Below are 21,455 nucleotides of genomic sequence, written 5' to 3'. Positions count from 1 at the left end.
TGCTTATTTTTCCATTTAATATACTTAAGATGACAGCTCACAGTATATAGCATGTATAATTTCATAATAAATGACTTCAGAGCAAAAAAAAATAATTCTGAGAACAGAATTAAAAATTGTGTAGAAAATTTCCAATTCACAGCAATTACTAGAAGAACAAAGGAAGAGAACAGACTTTTATTTCTACTTTTAAATGAAATCCAGGCACAAAGTTTGACATCAAGTCAGGAAAAGGACAAACCCCAGAAAGTCAGAGGTAGTTTATAATTCATTTTTAACTTTCATTTGGTCCTTTTCTCTAAAAATGTATAATTTCTTTGACCACATCTTTTATATACTATTACAATGTCAGTTATTTTTAAAAAAGTATTAAGTTTACAGTTTAAGAGGAAATCCAGTGCACACTTCCCCTCATCACCCAGATGTTTATAACAATTACATATGATATGCAGCATGCGATGCTGTAGAGAAAACAATTACTTTACAAATGCCCAAAGTCAATGTCTCCAGTCCGGAATTCTTCATTTTAGGTTTATAAAGTGTCTGATAGGACTGAACAATTTCCACTTTTCTCATTATCTATTACATAGGTTTATCCTTGGAATTTATTCTTTGATGACTAAATCATAGAATGGCTTTTCATATCCATTACATTTATTACATCACTTTCATGTATTCTGATGAGCTTTGGTTTCAGAATGTCACACATGCAAACCTACTTTCTAGGGGTTCTCTTCAATATGAATTTTATGATGATTAGTAAGAGATGACCTGTGATTGAAAAGTTTCCCACATGTATTACATTCATAGGGTTTCTCTCCAGTATGAATTCTCTGATGGGCAATACGTGATGAGCTTTGTCTAAAAGTTTTCCCGCATGTATTACATTTGAAGGGTTTCTCTCCTGTATGAATCCTTCGATGTTGAATAAGAGCTGATCTTTGGCCAAAAGATATCCCACATTCTTCACATCGATATGGTTTCTCTCCTGTGTGAATTCTCTGATGATTACTAAGGGATGAGTTACACCTGGATGTTTTCCCACACTCATTACATTTATAGGGTCTTTCTCCAGTATGCATTCTCTGATGTTGAATGAGAGCTCAACTTTGTCTGAAGGCTTTCCCACACACTTTACATTTACATGGTTTCTCTCCAGTATGAATTCTTTCATGAATAGTAAGTGTTGAGTGGGAACTTAAGGCTTTACCACATTCATTACAATTATAAAACTTCTCACCAGTAAGAATTATTCGGTGTCTGTTAAGTCGTGAAATAGAAATGAAACCTTTTCCACATTCATTACATCTATAAGGCTTTTCTCCAGTGTGAATTCTTTCATGTTGAATAAGAGATGCACTCTGACTGAAGGCTCTCCCACATTCACTACATTTAAAAGGTTTCTCTCCTGTGTGTATCCTCTGATGATAACGAAGGGATGAACTAGACTTAAAGGTATTGCCACATTCATTACATAAATAGCACTTCTTTCTGGAATTCATTCTCTGACATCCAGGAAGGGATGCGTTGCAACTAGATGCCTTCCTACCTGGATTATATTTATAGAGGTTTTCTCCAGCATGGATTTTTTGATGTATAAAAAGGCCTGACCTTCTGCTGAAGGATTTACCACCTTCTTTACATCTATAGGATTTCTCCACAGTGTGTGTTCTTAGGTGTTTATAAAGGGATGTACTGAGAGTGAAGGCTTTCCCACATTCTTTACATATATAGGGTTTCTCTCCAGTATGAGTTATTTGATGTTGAATAAGAGCTGAACTTTCGTTAAAGGCTTTCGAACAGTCTTTACATTTAAACAATTTCTCTCCACTATGGTTTATCTCATGTTTATGAAGGGAGGAAGTATTAATGAAGGTTTTCTCACACATACTACATTTATAACGTTTCCCGGCTGTGTTGATTTTTTGTTGATTAAATAAATTGGAATTCTGTTTGAAGCTGTTTCCTTGTATTTCATATTTTGGTGGGGTTTTTTCTCTGCAAACCATCTGTTGCCTAACAAGGACTGACTTTGGGCTGAAGTTTTGGCCAAATTCAGTATTTTTATGTTTTCTTTCTACAGTGAGGATTTTTTTGTGAGGGACTCAAACTATCTGAACACTTTCTTTTTTTTCTGCTTTTTCTCTAATCTGTCTTCATATCTGCAGGGGTTTTCTAATTTGAAGTCCCAGGGTCCATTCCTTTTGGATCTTTTCATTATCAGCTCCTGAAATGAAGAACCTTGTGTTTGAGTTGACTTTGTGGTTTTATAACTGTTCTTCCATCCTGGAAGGGAAAGAAAAAACTGAAGATGTTCCATGTGACACAGCATTTGGCTACTGAGACTAAATGTATAGACTGAATATTGATGGTATTTAAATAAGGTCTTGGTATATGGCCAAAAACAGTAAGAAGAAAAACTTAGGAGATTTAAGCAGTACAGAGAAACAATCAACATGAGTTGAGAACAACAGGGTGGAGAAAAGATTAAACAAACCCATTTAAAGAGGGTGAGTGTAAGAGTGATCAGAAGAATTGGCTAATGGAAAATGGAGAAGAGGGATTCAAAGGGGAGCCATGAATTGGAAAAGGCAGCCTGGGATCAGAGTCCAAAGCCTATGATAGAATCCTAAATTATCTTCATGACATTTTTCTTCTTTGTGTAATCATTCCTAATCTGGAAAGTCTTCATCCCTTTTCCCTCATGCCAAATTCCTTTGTATCCTTCAGATTCAGTTCAAAAGTTAACTCTGAGTCCCTTCTTGACTGTGAGTTTCCATAGAGCATTCCTGTTATTATAGGCACTCACCACAGTGTTAAAAATATATATCTATATATTCTATATATGTAATTATATTTATCTATATCTAAATATTTTCACTTTCCTTTTCTACCCTAATGTTCTCTGCAAGCAGATTAGCATGCCCTATTCACCTACAGATCCTCCTAATGGCATCTGAATTATTCACAAAATGTTTGTTTTGTTAACCTTCCTTAATAACTTATATATACCTAATTTGAACAATGTCAAATAATCTCAATTATTTATATATTAATTTCATACACACACACACACACACACACACACACACACACACACACAGGATTCAAGACTTGCATGAGAAGTTGCCTTCCAGGACAGTACATTATACAAGCAGTGGGAGGGTTTCAGAGCCAGTTCAAACAGGAAGTAATTACTGAATTAATCTACAGAGGTGCCAACAGGTAGGCATGAAGCCAAAAGTTGCAAGATAAGAAAGCAGCCTTGCTCATTTATCAAGCAGGAGATGCTATGCAAGCAGCACAGAAAAGAGTCAAAGATCAATAAGACAGGAATAAACATAAAATGGTAAAAAGGGCTAACATGATAAGGTGGTAAAAAACAGAATTAAATTCAATAAATTTTAAAGTTGGGTAAGGACACAATTCATTGAATATTAAATTCTGGTGGGGAATAGGTATACATATATTTTGGCATTTTCTCCTGGGCTAGAGTCACCATTTAAAGGGCTCCTTTGCAACTCACTGTATTTTGAGATTCCTATCTGACATTCACTTTCTCACCTGTTTACAGATTCTCTCTGCTTGGTGAACATAATATATTCTGCTTTTCTCTTTTCTTCTACCAGTGTTAACTTCTCAGTTTCCTTCATGGGTAACTTTCTATTTCCACTTTAAAACTGCTTTCCCTAGGGTTTGGGATTTTTTCCCCCATTCTACACACCCTCTCTGACTAATTTTAAATGCACCCATCTTTACTATTTTTTTAAGGCACTGATATTTGCCAAGCCGAGCAAGTGAGAATAACACTCATTTTAAAATACATATATAGATAAGTATCAATAAATCACTCATTAAATTAGGAACCACATCTTCTGGAAGAGACCATAATGTGCATTTTGTGTAATAGCTCTTTTTCACTTAGCCAATCACAAAACCTATCTGCTCTCTAATCTTTACTATTTGTTGTAACAGAAAGAGGAGTTTTTTATTTTCTGTTCAACACCTTTCAATTTCTTTATCCATCTAGGTCTTGCTTAAGTGATCCAAATTTCAATAACATTATTTGGGCACAAGTGTGGGAGGCAGTGGTAAAAATGGAGTACTTTCCCTGTGAACATCAGTCATTGGTTCCAGGTTACTACACGAGCTGGGAAGAAAATAGCAAGATTCCAAAATTTTGGATTGTAGTTTATAAGGCAAAGTTAGAGACCCTGACTTAGGTCTGTATGTAAAGACTGCAGTTTTACAACCAACAACTTTACTAGAGCCCTGAGCACTGGGCTCGGGTACCTAAATGGTACTCTGTTTCTCATGCTTTACTGTTCCACCATAGACTCCTAACTAGTCTCCCCACCTCAAATCTTGCTGTCAATTCAGTCTCCACACTGTAGCCACAGTAATCTTTCTAAAATCCACATCTTACCATGTTGCAAACTTCTGTAAGATCCTCCAAATTATCTTCAATGATTTGTATATAAGTAAGGTCCAGAGTACTTAACATGGTCAACAAGGTGTTTCATGATCTGACCTTCATTCACCTCGGTACTCATCTCCCTCCCCTGGTTTCTTGCCATGTATACTGAACTACATGCAGTTTCTGGAGCACTACATGTTTTTTTCTTATTTTGTTATCTTTGCATATGCTGGAGACATCCTTTCCATTCACAAATATTTATTAACTGCGTACTATGGACCAGGTAATGATCCACAACTGCTGAGCCTGTGCACCTGGAGCCCGTGCTCCGCAACAAGGGAAGCCATCACAATGAGAAGTCCGCGCACCGCAACAAAGAACCCCCGCTTGCTGCAACTAGAGAAAGCCCGTGCGCAGCAATCAAGACCCAACGCAGCCAAAAAAGAAAAAAAAGCTGAAGAACTGAAAAAATCACTTAGGCATTGTAATACTAGAGGGCAAGAAAAGGAAGAAAAGCAGAAGAGTATGGTGGTCCAGAAGCCAAAGGAAGAAAGTACTCCAGTGAGGAGGCAATGATCAACTTTGTTAAACAATTGAAGAATTAAAAACTTAACCCTGATTGGGCCAAGATGGAGACTGTCTGGGATTTAATAACTGCTTTTCATGGACTAGTAAGGAAGAAAGCCCTACTGGAGTGCACAGAAGAAACAATGGGAGGTGAGAACATGGAGACATCAAGTATAGAAATGCTTTTGAAAAGTTCTGTTTAAAGGAGAATAGAGAAACAGGACATGGGGAGTTTTTATTTTTTAATGGAAGTAATTATAGCTACAAGGGTCCATACCAACACTGGGAAACTCACCTCAACTCTACTTCAAGTGCCAATGCCTTAGTCCAGAATGGGACTAATAACTTAAAACAGTCATGTTTCCCAATGAAGGGGACATGAGTCCTGGATTATGGACATCCTAACTGTTCTTTATGGTCTGCTTAAAGTTTTCTGTAGGTCTAAGATGTGTCTCCTGAAGCACAGTTCAACTTTTGCTCTCTCCCAGAATCAAGCCTGGGCCTGAGCTAACTCATGAACAAGGTTATGACTTAGGTCAGAAGTTTAGAGAACAGGTGATTTTGCCAATGACCACCACCCTGACTAGTTCCTGTCATTAGGTCTAGTTTCTCCTCCCTTGGTGCTTATGAAACTCTGTGAGTCTCTCTTCAACCTTCTCTCCCTAGATGATTTCATCCACTCCCACACCTCCTATCTGAATGACTATCCTGACCCTCAAAACACTTTACAGAGGTATTTCCAGCTGCCTGCTAGACTCTTCATGAGTATTTTTCTTCAAATTCAGCTTGTCCAAATCCGAATCCAGTGCATTCCTTTCAAATTCTTTTTGTGTTTCCAAGTTCTGAATTAGATCATAACTTCTTCAGCTCCTGTGCCATGAATTCTTAGTTTCATCTCAGAATCTTCTCTCCCCTGCATTCCAAGTCTAGTCAGTCATCAAATTCCCTTGAATCTCTTCACTAAGATGTCTCTAACAACCATCATTAATACATCCAAGTTCAGGATCTCCTTACTCAATAGTGACTATTGCTATTGACCTTCAATTTGATCCTCTGACCTGTTTCTCACCTTTCTAGTATTACTTCCCACTGAACTTAACCTTCTTACTATATAGAACACCTCTTATTATTTCAAAAAGCACTGACTGCTCCTTATTTAAGTCATTCATCAAATACTTAAAAAGCACCTACAACATGTCAGGCTGTATCTTAGGCCTGTGATCCACAAGACATTCCAGATCTGGTAGTGAAAAGAAACAGTTAACTTCTTTAAGGAGCTCCCAGTTTGGCATTAGAGACAAAAAAGGAGAAGTGTGGTAATTTATACAACAAAAACACAAGACAGAAATGGATGAAAATGTGAGCTTACAACAACATCCAAACTACCCTCAGACAGTAGCAAGTACAAGCTGGGAAGGCGTACTAGTGGTGGCCAGAATTTGGGGGAAGAAACGTCTAAAATGGGATTTTAAAGGATTAGCCATAGATTAGATGGAGGGATAGTGTGAGGGCTAAAGGCAGCATCAAAATCTTTGAACCCAAGCCAACTTTCCAGACCTATATCCTTCCCACCTTATCCTACAGGTGGTCAGATTCAAAATTATTCCTATAAAAATGTCACATGCATTTGCAGTCTCATAAGGTTTTCTAGAGTCAGAGAATTGAGGGAGCTATATGCTGAGAATTACACACAACACCACGATGGGGGCAGAACTACACATCTGTAAATGTATTCCAGAATGCCTGTGTTGGTGAAAAAGAGAAATGCTGTTTTAGAAATTCTGTTGTTGGTAATTCTGATTTTTACAGCTTTTTATTATGGAAGATGTTCAGCATGTACAAAAGTAGAGTGAATTGTACAATGAATTGCCAAGCCAGCATCAACAATCACTAATGCTGTTTCATCTATTACCTTATTATGGGTTGAATTGCATCACCCAAAAAAGATATGTTGAAGTCCTAATTTCCAATAACTCAGAATATAACCTTATTTGGTAAGGTTAAGTAACTTTGCAGATTCAATCAAGTTGAGATGAGATGATTAGGGTAGGTTCTAATATGACTGGTGTCTTTATAAAAGGGAAATTTGGACACAGGCAAGCACAGAAAGACCATGTCAACATACCCCAGGGGAACACCAAGTGACAAGAGAAGCAGAGACTGGAGTGATGCAGCTGCAAGCCAAGGAACAAGGACCACTGGCCACATCCAGAAGGTAGGGAGAGGCAAGGAAGGATTCTACCTGGAGTTTCAGAGGGAGAATCGCCCCACAAAACTGTGAGACAATAAATTTCTGTTGTTTAAAGCCACACAGTTTGTGGCACTTTGTTGGAGCAGGCTGAGAAAATTAATACAACTCCCTTACGTCTCTTTCATTAGCATATGCTAAAGTACGCTAATTCTGTATTATATCATTTCATCAATAATACTTCAGAACACATTTCTCAAAGATAAGAACTCTATTTGTAAACATAACCACATATTTTTATTATAACCACCAAAATCAACATTATTGTTTGAAGTTATTTTTGCCTGTAAGGTATTAATTACATGTTTTTCACCCAATTCCAATGTGGTGGTGGTGGGGGGGGCGGTTTCCACATCAATAATAAGCAATTCTTGGATACCAACTGGGTGTCCTCAATTCAGCTCAACTCTGACATTATCTACCTGGAGATAGCATCATATCCCACAGGTTAAGGGTTCAGTCCTACAAGACTGCCCCCTGCCTCCCTCAGACACCAGTTACAAACCCAGGTTATCATCTGTACTTCTGACCAACTGGCTATAAATCAGAGGTTCCCACGACCCCCTTCTTAGGTTTGGTTAATTTGCTACAGTGGCTCATGGAACTCAGAGAAACATTCTGCTTACTAGATCACCAGTTAATTATAAGAGGATATAACTTGGGAACAGCCAGATGGAAGAGATGCACAGGTCAATGTATGGGGAAAGGGAGTGGAATTTCTAAGCCCTCTCTAAGTACACCACACTCCCCAGATCTCCACATATTCACCAACCCAGAAGCTTTCTGAATCTGTCCTTTTGGGTTTTTATGGAGGCGCCATTATACAGGCATGATTGATTAAATCACTGGCCACTGGCAACTAATTCAACCTCCAGTCCCCCTCCCCTCCCCGGAGGTCAACTTTCAAACCTCTAATCACATGATTGGTTATGGCAACCAGGCTCCATCTTAAGATAGGGTCCAAAAGAAACCTCATTAACATAACAAAGACACCTTTGTGGCTCTCATCACCTAGGAATTCCCAGGGTTTTAGGAGCTCTGTACCAAATATATATTACTTATTATAAACCATAATATTTATATAAATCACTAAGAACCTTTATTCAAGCTGCTGTGATTTAAAAGCATTTGAGATAATTTTTCTCTGTGACTAAGCCAACAACCTGAAACACAATTAGGGTCATTTGTTTCATTTTGCTTTCAATATTTATGGAACACTTTTTCATTTTTGTTTAATCTTGTTTTTTAATTTATATATATATATTTTTTGCGGTACTTGGGCCTCTCACTGTTTTGGCCTCTCCCGCTGTGGAGCACAGGCTCTGGACACACAGGCTCAGTGGCCACGGCTCATGGCCCAGTCGTTCTGTGGCATGTGGTTATCTTCCCGGACTGGGGCACGAACCCCTGCATTGGCAGGCGGACTCTCAACCACTGCGCCACCAGGGAAGCCCTATAAAACATTTTTATGGTTCCAAAGTCAACATTATAAAAACAAGGTACCTTAAAAAAATTCTACATTCTATCCTTGTTCTCTCAATCCTTTTTCTTTTTCTTCCTTCACCTTATAGGTAACCATTTTTATAGATCTGCTTTTATCCTTTTTTGGGGGGCTTCTCTATTTTTTTTTAATATAAGCAAATATACACTTTGTCTTTTTTGGTATCTCCTCCTTCCTTTGATAAAACTCCTATTCTCACTGTTCTGTTCTGCACTTTCCCCTACTTAGTAATATTATCACCCCACAGTGGAATTTACAGAATTCTTCCTCATTCTTATTTACAGTGAGAATTCCACCATGAGAATGTCCCTCAGCTTATTCAACCAGATTCCTTTGATGGACAGTTGGATTAACTCTAACTGTAATACACCAGGACATCATATGGGTACACGATAAAGGTACAGCTTTAAACCCATATCCATATTGCTAATTAGAAACCACAGCATTTATAAAATTCTAGCCCAAACTGGACCCAATGGGCTAACATTATCCAAAGCCACATACAACCAAAATCACCTCTTCTGCCAGCCAAGAAGAGAGCTAGCTGAAGGCCGTAGAACTACTCCTTAGAAGGAGGAAGCTCTTTATGTACTGACATGGAAAGAGTTTCAATATATATCAAGAGAAAGGGGCAGAATAATGTGTGCTGTATAATATAAGTTGAGTGGACAGAGAAAAACAAGAAATATTTGTTTATATTTGCATAGAAGAGCTCTCCAACTACTGCCTCCTTGTCACATCTCACCTTGTCGAATCCCACACATATTCATCTCCTCCTGCTCACTCACCCCTCATGGGCTCCATTCTGGCTTCTGTCCTTACCACTACTCTAAGGCAACCATGACCTTCATGTGACAAAGGCAAGATGCTCTCTTCAGTCCCCACCTAACTTACCTCTCAGCAGCATCTGATAGTGACCCCTCATTTTCCTTCAGATGCTCACTACCTAAGCTACAGTGACCCTGAACTTGCCTCCAAATTCTTCTCATGTTCCACCAGCTTCAATCTCCTTTGTGTGCTCATTTTCCTCTACCTGATCTTTAATCCTTGGAGTTCCGTAGGTTTGAGTGCTAGGCCCCTGATTCTTTTCACTCTGTACCCTTTCCACAGGCCAGCTTCATCTATAAACATACTCTAGGCAAGACTTCTCTACTCTCCATACCTAATTATACAAAACCCAGCTCAAAACAGCAACTTGAGTGTCTCAAAGACAGCTCAACTGAATTTATGATTATTTCCTCCCCCCAACCTGTACAACCTTTTTGTCTCTGTAATTGGCACCAGTTCTGAATCAAAACTTTAAAAGGCATCCTTCACACCTCTCCCTCCGCTAATCAATTACCAAGACTTGTTTATTCTGCCATCTAAATATGTCTCAAGTTCATCTCCTTTTCCCTACCTCTACTGATACCATCCTTTATGAGACTTGACTTCAATGACACTAGATTCCCGAGTTTCCTTCTATAGTACACCTTACCCTTGTCTTCCCTATGGGTTCATTTCTCTCTGCCTAGCCATGAAATGCCAGAGTTCCTCAAGATTGAGTCCTAGGCTCTTTCTTGCTCTTGCTGTACTCTGAATCCACTCCACAGGCTAACTCAAACTCAACCACTGTTTCAATTATCTTTAGTGACAGGGTCTCCCAAATTTACATTTAATGCCCAGGGTATATTATAAGGGGTGGAACTCCAAATCAAACAGGCTATTTGACATCTCCACTTGAATAACTGGGTCAACCAAAGACAATTTAAGTCATCCAAAACCATATTTATACCATCCCCCAAATCGGATCTCCTAGCACCACTATCTCAGTGAATGATATCACTGTCCATCCCAGAACAAACCACAAACCAAGCACGCATCCTTGACAACTCCATCTCCTCTATCTTCCATATCTAAACCATCTCCAAGTCCTGTGGCTTTTATCTGCCAAATATCTCTGCAACTGGTTCCCTTTTTTCTGTCTCCATCACGACTACCTAACCAAGTCATTCATACATTCACTAACTGGAAGCTGACTCTGACCAGACACTAGTTTAGGTACTGGGGGCATGGGAACAAATGAAACAGACAACCCAGCATGAGGGAATTTACAATCCAGAGGAAGAGCTGATAATAAATAAATATGTACTAGTTTGCAGTAATAAGTACTCTGAGAGAAAATGAAGCATGGTGAGGGGATAAAGAATGTGGAGGACAAAGGACCTGTGTCCTGTGGAGGACAAAGAACAAAGGATGAGCTGTGTCTAACTGACAAAGTGCCATCTGAGCAGAAGCCTGTATAGTGTGAGGAAGTGAGTCAAGTGGGCTCCTGGCCATCAGGAAGAATGGTCCAGGAGAGGAAAAAGCAAGTGCAGAGGCCCTGAGGTGGGAGCCTGCTTGGCCTTCCTGATGAACTACAAGGAGGCCAGGGTGATTAGAGTTCTCCAATGAAGGGCAGAGAGGAAGGAGGTGAAGGCGAAGAGGTAGCGGGGGCCAGACCACAAAGGCCTCTGAGGGCCACGCTGGGGGCTTTGGATTGTGTTCTATGTGATAGAAGCCACTAGAGGTTTTAAGCATGCGAGTGAGATGACCTGATCTATCTTTTAAATAGAACATTCTGGCAGCTACAAGGACAGTAGATGTTGGTGGCAGGAGAGGACCGCAGGGGATGAGAACAAGACTAAATCAAACATAGTAAACAGGGCTACAGAGCATTTGGGCTCAACTTTCACCTTGTAAGAAATTCACTCCTTAAAATCACTGCATGTTATTTCATTAGGCTGCCGCTATAACCCCTACAGCACCTTTCTGCAAATTAGAAAAAGACCCCTACTCTCTGTGCAGATGAAGCCCCAGCAAGTCTCAGTGAGTCGAAGGCAGTCCACAAGCAACCCCTTAGCTGACCACCCTTCCAGGTTCAGTCTGCCCTGAATTCTTCCATAAATATAACAAAGGAAGAGAAAAAGACAAAGGAAGAAAAACACCTTTTCATTGGAGGTAACTGTTTACCTAGATCATCCCTGGATTTTAAATTTTTTGAATAAAAGAATATTTTCATGTTAGGTGTAAATCAAACTCATGAGATGTTCAAGTTGATTTAACCACATCATGCTTAGTTTATATATATATAACTTATATACATAATATGCCAGAATAGTGATTAGACTTTGGACTCATTTCTTAAGTAAGAGACTCAGATGAGACGTGTACCCTTTGAGCCATTTCCTCCCATCTCTCAACATGAAACATACAGATCCAGGGATGACAGTTTGTTTTCCCTTTTTGTCTTGTTTCTCCTATTTGTGAGGAGTCTTGAAGTGAAAATTATATTTTAAAAACACACTTGGAGGCAATTAGAGGTTCTAGGAGTCCTACCCTGGAAGCATAAGCTCTTCTGTCACCGGTTGTTCAAAGGGTTGGTTTTTGGTTTTGGTCTAGAGTTAATGATCAAGGTACTTCCAAGAACATCCAGGTCCCTCACCTAAGCTCACAGGGAAGTGAGCTCCCCTTGGAAGGGAAACTGTTCCAAGGGCACTTTAGTCCAGGCAAATGGGAGACTCGCCAGGGGTGCAGGAGAGACACAACCACACGCCAGCACACCCAGGACGCCCCATCTCACTGTCTCCTTTGACCAAAGAGAGGAGGTTCATCCCATCAAGAGAAATGCACACACTGCTTGGCTCTGATGGCCTTACTTCCTCCAGACACCCACTCAGAGTTTTCCTTTGGGGACAGTTTCCCAAACCTGAGAAGGACTTGACATCACCACTAGGTGTCTTCAGGGTCTCCCTGGACAGCGTTCGACTCCAGTCATACTTTCTATTCAGTTTAATCCAACTAACATTTCACTCAGGAAGGGGGACTCCTCATGGATCAGAGGCTCCCGAGGCGAATGGAAAGGGAACAATTCTTCCGTCTCTTCCTTTGATCTTCCATGCCATACTCAGTCCACACCTGACGCCCCTCCTAAACTCTCCACTGGTTTCCTGCTGCCTGTGTTCTCTGTTTACTTTGTGGTGGTCTCTAGCAGTTCCCACAAAATTAGAATATTTCTCCCAAGCGACAGTTAAAAGATATAAGGAGAGATAAGTGTGGTTCCCACCTCAAAAGATCTCACATTATACGGGGAAGAATGAGCTCTACTAAAGGTGTGGGCGCTTTAGGGATCGAGACAGCCTGTCCCACAGCCCTTCTGCTGGGCCCGCATTGTGAGGGGTCATCAGTGACTCGTCTGGACCCGACAGCAACCTCAGACAAGTCCTACTACGTCTATGGCAGGTGGCTCCACATTGGTTGCAGGCTGATCCTTGCAGAATATAAACCTGGGCCCGTGGCCAGGGTACTTCAACTCCTCAGAGGCTGTGCCTGGCTCTCAGGTCCCGGCCCCCTCTCCCTGCTCCCGTCTCCACACACCGGCTTCCTTTGTCTGGACTCTCGGACATGCTCTTCCTGTGCCTGAACGCTTCTCACAATGTGGGATCCGGCCCTTCCTCGGGAAGCCTTGTCCACAGCACCCCTCCTGTTCCACGTTCTCACAGCACCTGCGGCTCTTCCCCCGAGGTCCTCACCGGAGGCTGTCATTCCACAGCCCTGTGTGCGATTAGCCTCCACCTCCACTGAGCTCCGCCAGGGCAGGACCTGCATCCTTCTGTCCAAGGTTGCACTGCTGTTTATCACGGGACAGGAAAGCAGTGAGCGAGGCTTAGAACCTGGCTCCCCCAGAGCCCTGGCCTCCCCAAGTCAACAGCTCTCAGTCCTCAACTTCCATGACAGCCGAATCTGCCCGTTTTCTCCTCTGGTGACTTCTTCTCAGGCTCAGCCACAGATTCTTCCTTCTTAACCCACCTCATAAAACTGAGGTTTCCTGGGACTCTGTCCTCTCCTCTGTTCCCTCATCTGCTCAGCTCAAGGCTTCAAATGCCACCTTTGCACTGATGGCTCCCTGACCTCCCTGTTGAGTTCTGACCCTCTTTACCTTCTACAGCTGTCCACTGGTGACCTCTACCCATATTTCACGAACATTTCAAATGAAACCCATCCCACACCGAACCTGTCCTATACCCTTAATAAAGGGACCTCTCCTCTTTCCTGAACTCACTGCACATGCCTTCCTCCAGGTAATGTCTTGCCTACATTATGGAATAATCTCCAGAAGGTTCCCACCTCTAGTTTTTCCTCACTTCAAATCTAGGACCAACAGTGTTTCCAAAGTAACCATTCTTATTTAATTGAAACTGTGTAATAAGGACTCATGAATATATTCTCTGTGAAAATTTTAATAACATTGCATGTAACTAAAGTCCCCTTTCATCAATGCCCATTCTCAGTCCCAATCCAAATGTAACTAGTTACCAGCTTAGGTGTCCCCCGACTTTTCTCTTGGCACTTACATGCACATAATGCATATAGACAAACACCCACGTAATTTTCTTTACACATAAATGGCGATATGTCATAATAATGCACCGTAACTTGCTTTAGTCCTTCACGTAGCTTGGAGCTCTGCCCAAACCAGTGCTGCTGCTTTCTGACTGTGGTGCTGTGTGCCAGTGTAGGGACCCACCTCAGCTTCTTTAGCCTTTACTGAAGGACGTTTAAAGTATCTCAGACTCAGACTATTTTTTCTAAAATATCAACAACCATACAACTCTTCTGCTTGAAACTCTTGAATTATTTCCAGTCATCCATGGACAGTTCCCATCCCTAAGAACTGTACCAAAGCACTTCATAGTGTGGCCCCCACCTGGCTCTCTAAGCTCATTTCCTTCCTCATCTCTTTCTTTTCCCATATACCCTGAGCTTCAGTCTGAATGAATTATCTGCAGTTCCTTAAATGCACTCAGTTTGCTGAATGAATGCATGACAATGTAGCCCTCCTCTGAAACAACAGGAAATCACAAGAGAAAAGATCCTGAGAGATTCACTTGTGCAGTAATTATCAGAGAAGAAGAGGAAGCTTGTGACTAGGGGCCTTAGCATCCCTTCTCCAAAACTTCTTCAGGACTGAGAACCTGCAGAAAATTCCCCGACCAACATCTCCGAGTTGCACATGCACTCACTTACCAGACTGCTGCCTGCAGAGATTCCGCACCCACTCACCTAGAGAGGAGCCTCCAGGGCTTTCTCTCTCTACCTTCCAGGGATCTTCTCCTTGCTGCAACAGGGAGATCACCTCGGGTTTGGAAAATGGGGAGTCCTGCTCATAGACCAAAAAGAAGAAAAAAAAGAAAAAGAAAAAAAAGACTTGATTTTGCCTTGACACAAAGAGGTATCTGAGATCTGAGCGGAAAACTCAAAGGATGATACAGAGAACTTCTGTGGGATGCTCCAGTTGTGCCCCCACAATGTGAGGGGTGTGTTAGGGTAAAAGCAAGGGGCAATGTAACATTTAGTTGTATGTTAGTGAAGTATGATAAACATGCAGACTTGATTAACAGGGTGCTAATAGCTTTCTATACAAGAGGGAATATGTATATACTGTTAAATGTATGTTAAATGTACAGATTAAATTAATATTTGTAACAGGTATCTGTGGAAAGGATTATGTACCAAGTAGCTTGTTTAAAATGAGAAAACACTATCTGACTCCCTTTGAAAGATGGCAGCAGTCAGCAAACTATGGGTCATAGGCCAAATCTAGGCCACTGTCTGTTTATGCATGGCCCTTGAGCAAAGAATGGTTAAAAAAAAAGAAAAGGAATACGTTACAGAGACTATACGTGGCCCACAAAGCTGAAAATATTTACTCCCTGGCCTTTTACAGAAAAAGTTTGCTGACCCCTGTAAAAGAGAATTGAAAAAAGCCAGTGTTGGGTCAAAGAAAAAGGTTGAGGGATGCTCTCTGTTAAGAGATGAGCAAACACATCATAGTTCAATCATAGTGGGAAAATGTTGCCTGCAGTGAGGGAATTTCTAATGTGCAGCTCTGTAGACTGTCCCATCCATGGGGCAATTCCATACCTGCAAGGGAGAAAAAGGTTTCCAGGTTTATTTATGGAGATCCAGTTTGCACAGTGCTAAGGCAAAACTCAGCTAAAGTTTTTAATGACCCAGGGCTTTTATCCAGGAAATCAGATGCTGAGGTATCCCAATTTCTGAATTCTGTATCTACAGGGGAAATTTCCTTACCCAATGAGACAAGGTTACTATAGTTCTCCAGCATCACATCTTGGTACAAGTTTCTCTGAGAAGGAGCCCGGTTTCTCCACTCATCCCACGTAAAGAACACAGCCACATCTTCAAATGTCACTGACACCTGTAGAGACAAGCATCCCAGCTCACCCAGGACCACCCATCACACAGGGTGAAAAAGGCGGCAGTGGGGAGTAGACGGGCTACCATGAAATGCTTCTATATTATTCTAGGTTCTGAAGGTTCCCGGTCATTTGTTTAATGAACAACTGACCAATGAGAAATAGATACTGAGTAGCAGGAAGTATGAACCAGGCCCTGAGTTAACTGCTACAAGAGATGGGTGGAGGTATTAAGGCCATTAGTGGGAGTGTTAATTAGAATAATCTTCCTGTTGGCAATTTGATAACATACATTAGAAGCTTTAAAATGTGCATACTCTTTAACCCTCCAATTACTATATTTGTTTGATAATGAACACTGAACAAAAATGAACATGCAAGGACATTTATCATGGTGTTAGTAACAGCAAAGAAATGGAAACAACCTCAATAATCACTGAGGGAGCTAGTTTAAATAACTGAAGGCACTCTGTGCTCCCTAAAGCTTGAGGACAGTAATAATGGAAATTAAAATAGCTATAATTTATTGAGTGCTTTTTTCAGGCTAAGTACTATTCTTAGAGCTTTATATTAACCTTTAGTGTATATCTTTATTTTATCTTCACAACAACCCTATGAAGAAGGTACTATTATTGTGTCCATTTTACACAAGAGAAAACAAAGAGAAATTTATCCAAGTCACACAGCTGGTATGAAGGAAAAACTCACTCCTCCTGCATGTCTCCGCTACTCTTAATACAACAGTACTTCATTTCTGACACCAGATGTGGGGGGGTTTTCACACACCAAGCAATTGTGGGACACCAGCTGGGTGTCCTACAATTAAACTCAATTCTGACACCTGAAGATAGTGTCAGATTCCCACAAGACTGGCCCTTTTTCAATGTCAATCACAAGTCCAGGTTGTAACCTGTGCTGCTGACTGACTGGCTATAAATTGGAGGTTTCTACAGCCCTCTCCTCAGGTTTGATTAATTTGCCAGAGTGGCTCACAGAACTCAGGAAAACATTTACTTACTAGATTACTGGCTTATTATAAAAGAAGATATAGGAACTGGCAGGTGAAAGAGCGGCACAGGGAAGGGGTGCACAGCTTCCATGCTCTCTCGGGATTCACCATTCTCTCTGACTCTCTACATGTTCACCAACCTGGAAGAACTCTGAACCCTTCTGGGTTTTTATGCAGGTTCATTACATAGGCACGATTGATTAAATCACTGACCATTGGCGACTGATTCAACTTTCATCTCCTAGGGTGGTGACAGATGGATAAGAGGGGTTATTGGGGGGCAGGACTGAAAATTCCAACACTTTAATCAAGGTTGGTTCCCCTGGCAATTCGCCCACATCCTTAGGTGGGGTACAACAGTAACCTCATTAACATAAACTCTGGTGTGGATACAAAACACACCCATTGTGCCTTCATTGCTCTGAAGTAATTTCAGGGATAAAAAGCATATATTACTAACCACTTAGGAAATCACAAGGGTTTTGGAAATTATGTGCCAGGAACAGGGACAAAGACCAAATATATATTTCGTATTATAAATCACAATATCACTGGTCAGTGGTAGAGGTAGAATTCCAATCCAAGGAACTGCCTCTCAACGCCTATCTCATAGGGTTAAGTAATAAATGATAATCCATACAATGGAGGTAAAGAGTAGTGATGGTAGCACAACACTGTGAACGTACTTAATGCCAATATACTCAAAAATGGTTAAAGTGGTAAATTTAATCTTATGTATATTTTATCAAAATAAAAAGCTAAAATGATAAAATAAAAATATACATACATACATATGTACACGTGTACATAAATAAATAATAAATAAATAAAGGTACACAGACAATTATTCTGAGGGCTGCATACCAAAGGTATGACCATGATTATCTCAAGATGTTGGGGTAAGAGTGATTTTACTTTTTTATTCTCTGAGATTTTTAACATTAACATGCAGTGCATGTATAATAAGATAATTTATTGGCACATGGCAGGGAATACAAGAAATGATCTTTGCCCTCAAAAGAATTTACAATCCAACTGGCAGACAAGAAAAACGCATGAAACAATTTGAACAAGAAAAGTGTCGCTGGACAGGACCATATACTATTTCCTCGTTCAATCCTCATTTTAGAGATGAGAAACACAAGGTCCAGGGCAGTGAAGACACCAGGTCACATACTTTATCAATGGCAGAGACAAGACGATAACTGAAGTTTTCTTTTAACCCAGCACTTGGTGGGTATATTCTCTCTCTGGTCTTAAACGTCCTGTCACTGAGTTTTACACACAAGTCCACATAGTACTGACGTATCGGCAGCAGGTGAGGTTAGGGAGAAATGTCACATAGGACTCACAAGCAGGGATGGAGAAGATTCTGGGTAAGAGAGCAGCCTGGCTCTGTTGGAATGGAATGGGAAGGGCTTAGAAAAAAATAGCCCAAATATGCAGAAGCAGGTCCTAGCCACAGTCTCAGAAGATCAACCACTACCACATTTCATGGGTCCAAAAGATACACAACATCACATTGCAGAGAACTCTGGTCATTTGGGGGCCAGGCCTGCCCTGTGTTCTGAAAGATGTACCAGAGGAAAGGCTGGATGATAACTAACATGAACTTAGAGGCCAGACATACCTGGGTTTGATTTCAGGTTACCTGACTTCGTTGAGCCTCAGTTTCAAGTGTAAAATGGGGGTAATAACTTCTGCTTCGCTATGAGAGTGAGAACAAAGGTGAAGCCCTCAGGATAGTCCCCAGCAACGTTAACTACTATTGTTAGATGAGGATGAGTAAAGGAAGGATACTGTAGAGTCATTTCTATCTACCGACAGTAGATAGATAGACATCATGAACTAGAATAATATCGTTTAGCTACCACAACCACCACATATTGAACATCTACTATGTGCCCGGCCCTGACAAGAACGCTTTCCATGCACTAACTCCCAGGATCCTCTCATCTACCCTTTGAGGTAGGCCCAGTTGTTGTATTCATTTTACAGGTGAAGAAACTGAGGCACAGAGAGGTAAGAAACTGAGGCACAGAGAGGTGGAGTTTTTTGCCCAAGACCCATTAACAGCAACAGAGGAGATGGGCACAAACCTGGCCATCTGGCTCAAAAGCCCCACTGAGGAATCACCGTATACACTGCCTCTCCACTACCAATATCCCATGATATCCCATACACTGCTGCTTCCTGAGGAGTCTTCTCTCTGCTCTTGGAGTCAAGAGACCTCTCCATCTACGTCCCTACCAGCATGGCTATCCTTTGTTCACACAGTGGCTCACCTGGATGGGGTCCCACCCTCATTCTCACAACATAAAGATGAAAATGGCAGGTCAACATCAGTTTTCAAGAGAGTGACAGAAGCAAGGCACATGATCCAGAAAGTTAAGATGGAGAAAAACTAAAAACTATGGACTGGGAAAAGCCTGGCGAAGGTATCATGAGGATTTCTCAGGGGTGGAAAGAAAAAGAAAAGCATTCTGGCCAAGGGTAGGGAGGGGGACATGACTGAGCAAAGGAGACAGGCCAGAAAGGAACTCTGCCAAGTGCGCATGTTTGTTTGTTCTGACCCCAAGTGGTATAAGACATGTGGCATCTTACCTATCAATTCAGTAATCATACAGTGAATTGAGATTAATGATTAAAAGAGTGTGTAATAGAAAAAAAAAGAGAAACACAGGCCATGGATTGGGGGGTTGGAGGCAAGCATTCCCTATGCAATCCACCATCCACCAGGGTGGACCAACTCTTCCAAGGCAGAAGGACATGGGCTCCAAATCCTGGCGAAGACTGTATTGGGGAGAAAACTTCAGTTTAAGGGTAAAATAACAAAAAAAAAGAAACCATCTATCTCTAAGACCTGAGATGGCAATGAACTCACCCGAGACCTTGCTTCCCTCTGTTCAGTAGCCATGTCCTCTTTCTGGGCAGTTTCACCTTAGGATGGGAGAAGTCTCCAGAAGCCAGATCTGAGAGAAGAAAAAGGGAACCAGGAGGAAGCCCCTTCTGCTTTCCACCCCTCAGAATCAGCAGCTCTGAAACCTTTATACCACTTGAAAATGATGCCAAGTGCCCCCAGAGAAGGCAGAAGGAACGAGGGCTAGACAGGACCAGAGAGAAGGGCTGGGTCATCCTGGTCCAGGCCCAGCTCTTTCCCTGGCTCAGAGGAAAAGGTCCTAGGACTCTATCAGCAGTAGCAGCAACTCCCTGAGCCTCACCGCGTGCCAGGCACTACCTATCAATACATCATCGAGTCCCACAGCACAGTTGGCACTGTCAGCACCCCATTTTATAGATCAGGAAACTGAGGGCAGAGTGGGAGCAACTTGTCCCAGTCCACACAGCCAGGGAGGGTGGCACCAGGGTTCCAGGCACCGCGGGCTCCAGAGCACCTGCTCTAACCTCCCTGCGTGCATGTGACAACTTTTCTCCACCTCAAGCATTCCCACCCAATTCCTCCCCCTCCTGTCAAGGAAACAATTTCCAGATTTCTAGAGAAAGCTGCTTCGGAAAGGGAAAACATCAGCTCTCCTATGGCGGGGAGGGGCTGCTGTCTTGAGGAAAGGGCCCATTAAACCAAAGACCTGGGTCCAGTCCTGGCTCTGCCACTGGGGGAAGCCGGCGACTCACTTCTCGCGTAAAACAAGCCTGTCACTCGGAAGTGCAGGGGTGATGGTAAGGGGAGGAAATAATTTTCTCACGTTCACTGCCAGCCCGAAACAAATTCAAATGCCGGCAGGCGCTGAGCAGGCAGCGCGCTGGGAACTGGTCGGGAAGAAGCAGGAGGGTGGCTGGGTCCAGCCAATGGGGACCAAGTGCCCGACCTGTCTCGTTCAGGGGCACGTCAGTGGGACGGCTGGGGCCGGCAGGCGAACAGAGTCAGGGGTGCCCGGCTCTCGGCCCGCCGGCGCCCACAAAGACCCGGCTCGCGTCTCTTGGGCCTGTGCCCCATGCCCCGGCGACGCATGCTCCCGAAGCCCGGTCCTCCCTCCCGCATCCTGCCTACCCCCCGCCGCTCACCTCGCCCAGGCATCGGGGGTTCCGCGGGCCGCAGGCTGGAGGCTCCGGAACTGCCACGGCCGGACAGAAACTTCCGCTGGGGACTCCACGCGGTGCCGCCTCGGCGGACCTCTGGCGAGTAATTAGCTCATGCCAACGGCAAACGCCCGACGCCCTACGACCCACGTAGGTCCGGGAGGGACGGGGCAGGGACAGTCGCGAGCCCCTCTGGGAAATGTAGTCCATGCGAGAACAAAAGATTCTGGGAAGTGTAGTTCTTCGAGCTTGTCTGCGAGGAGAGCCCTGGCTGAGCCTGTCACTTGTCCAGACCCCATTCTGGGTTCGTGGTCGAGCTCCTTGGGCTGCTGGCTCCTGGGTTCCTGGTTCTTCCAGGAGGAAACCGACGTTCCTACAGGGCAGTGACTTGTAGCTCTGCATGTGCGTAAATGAGAGCAAGGCAAGTAGACAACCGCCAA

General features: G+C 42.4%; 1 pseudogene; it reads right to left on the bottom strand.

Moving 5' to 3' along the window:
* Positions 1 to 157: 157 nt before the first annotated feature.
* Positions 158 to 21,185, bottom strand: LOC132487162 (zinc finger protein 354A-like; annotated as a pseudogene).
* Between the last annotated feature and the right edge of the window lie 270 nt (positions 21,186 to 21,455).

Source organism: Mesoplodon densirostris, chromosome 3 (assembly GCF_025265405.1).
Source record: "Mesoplodon densirostris isolate mMesDen1 chromosome 3, mMesDen1 primary haplotype, whole genome shotgun sequence".
Lineage (NCBI taxonomy): Eukaryota > Metazoa > Chordata > Mammalia > Artiodactyla > Ziphiidae > Mesoplodon > Mesoplodon densirostris.
The sequence above is the reverse complement of the archived record's forward strand: the minus strand, read 5'-3'. Positions and strand labels throughout refer to the sequence as shown.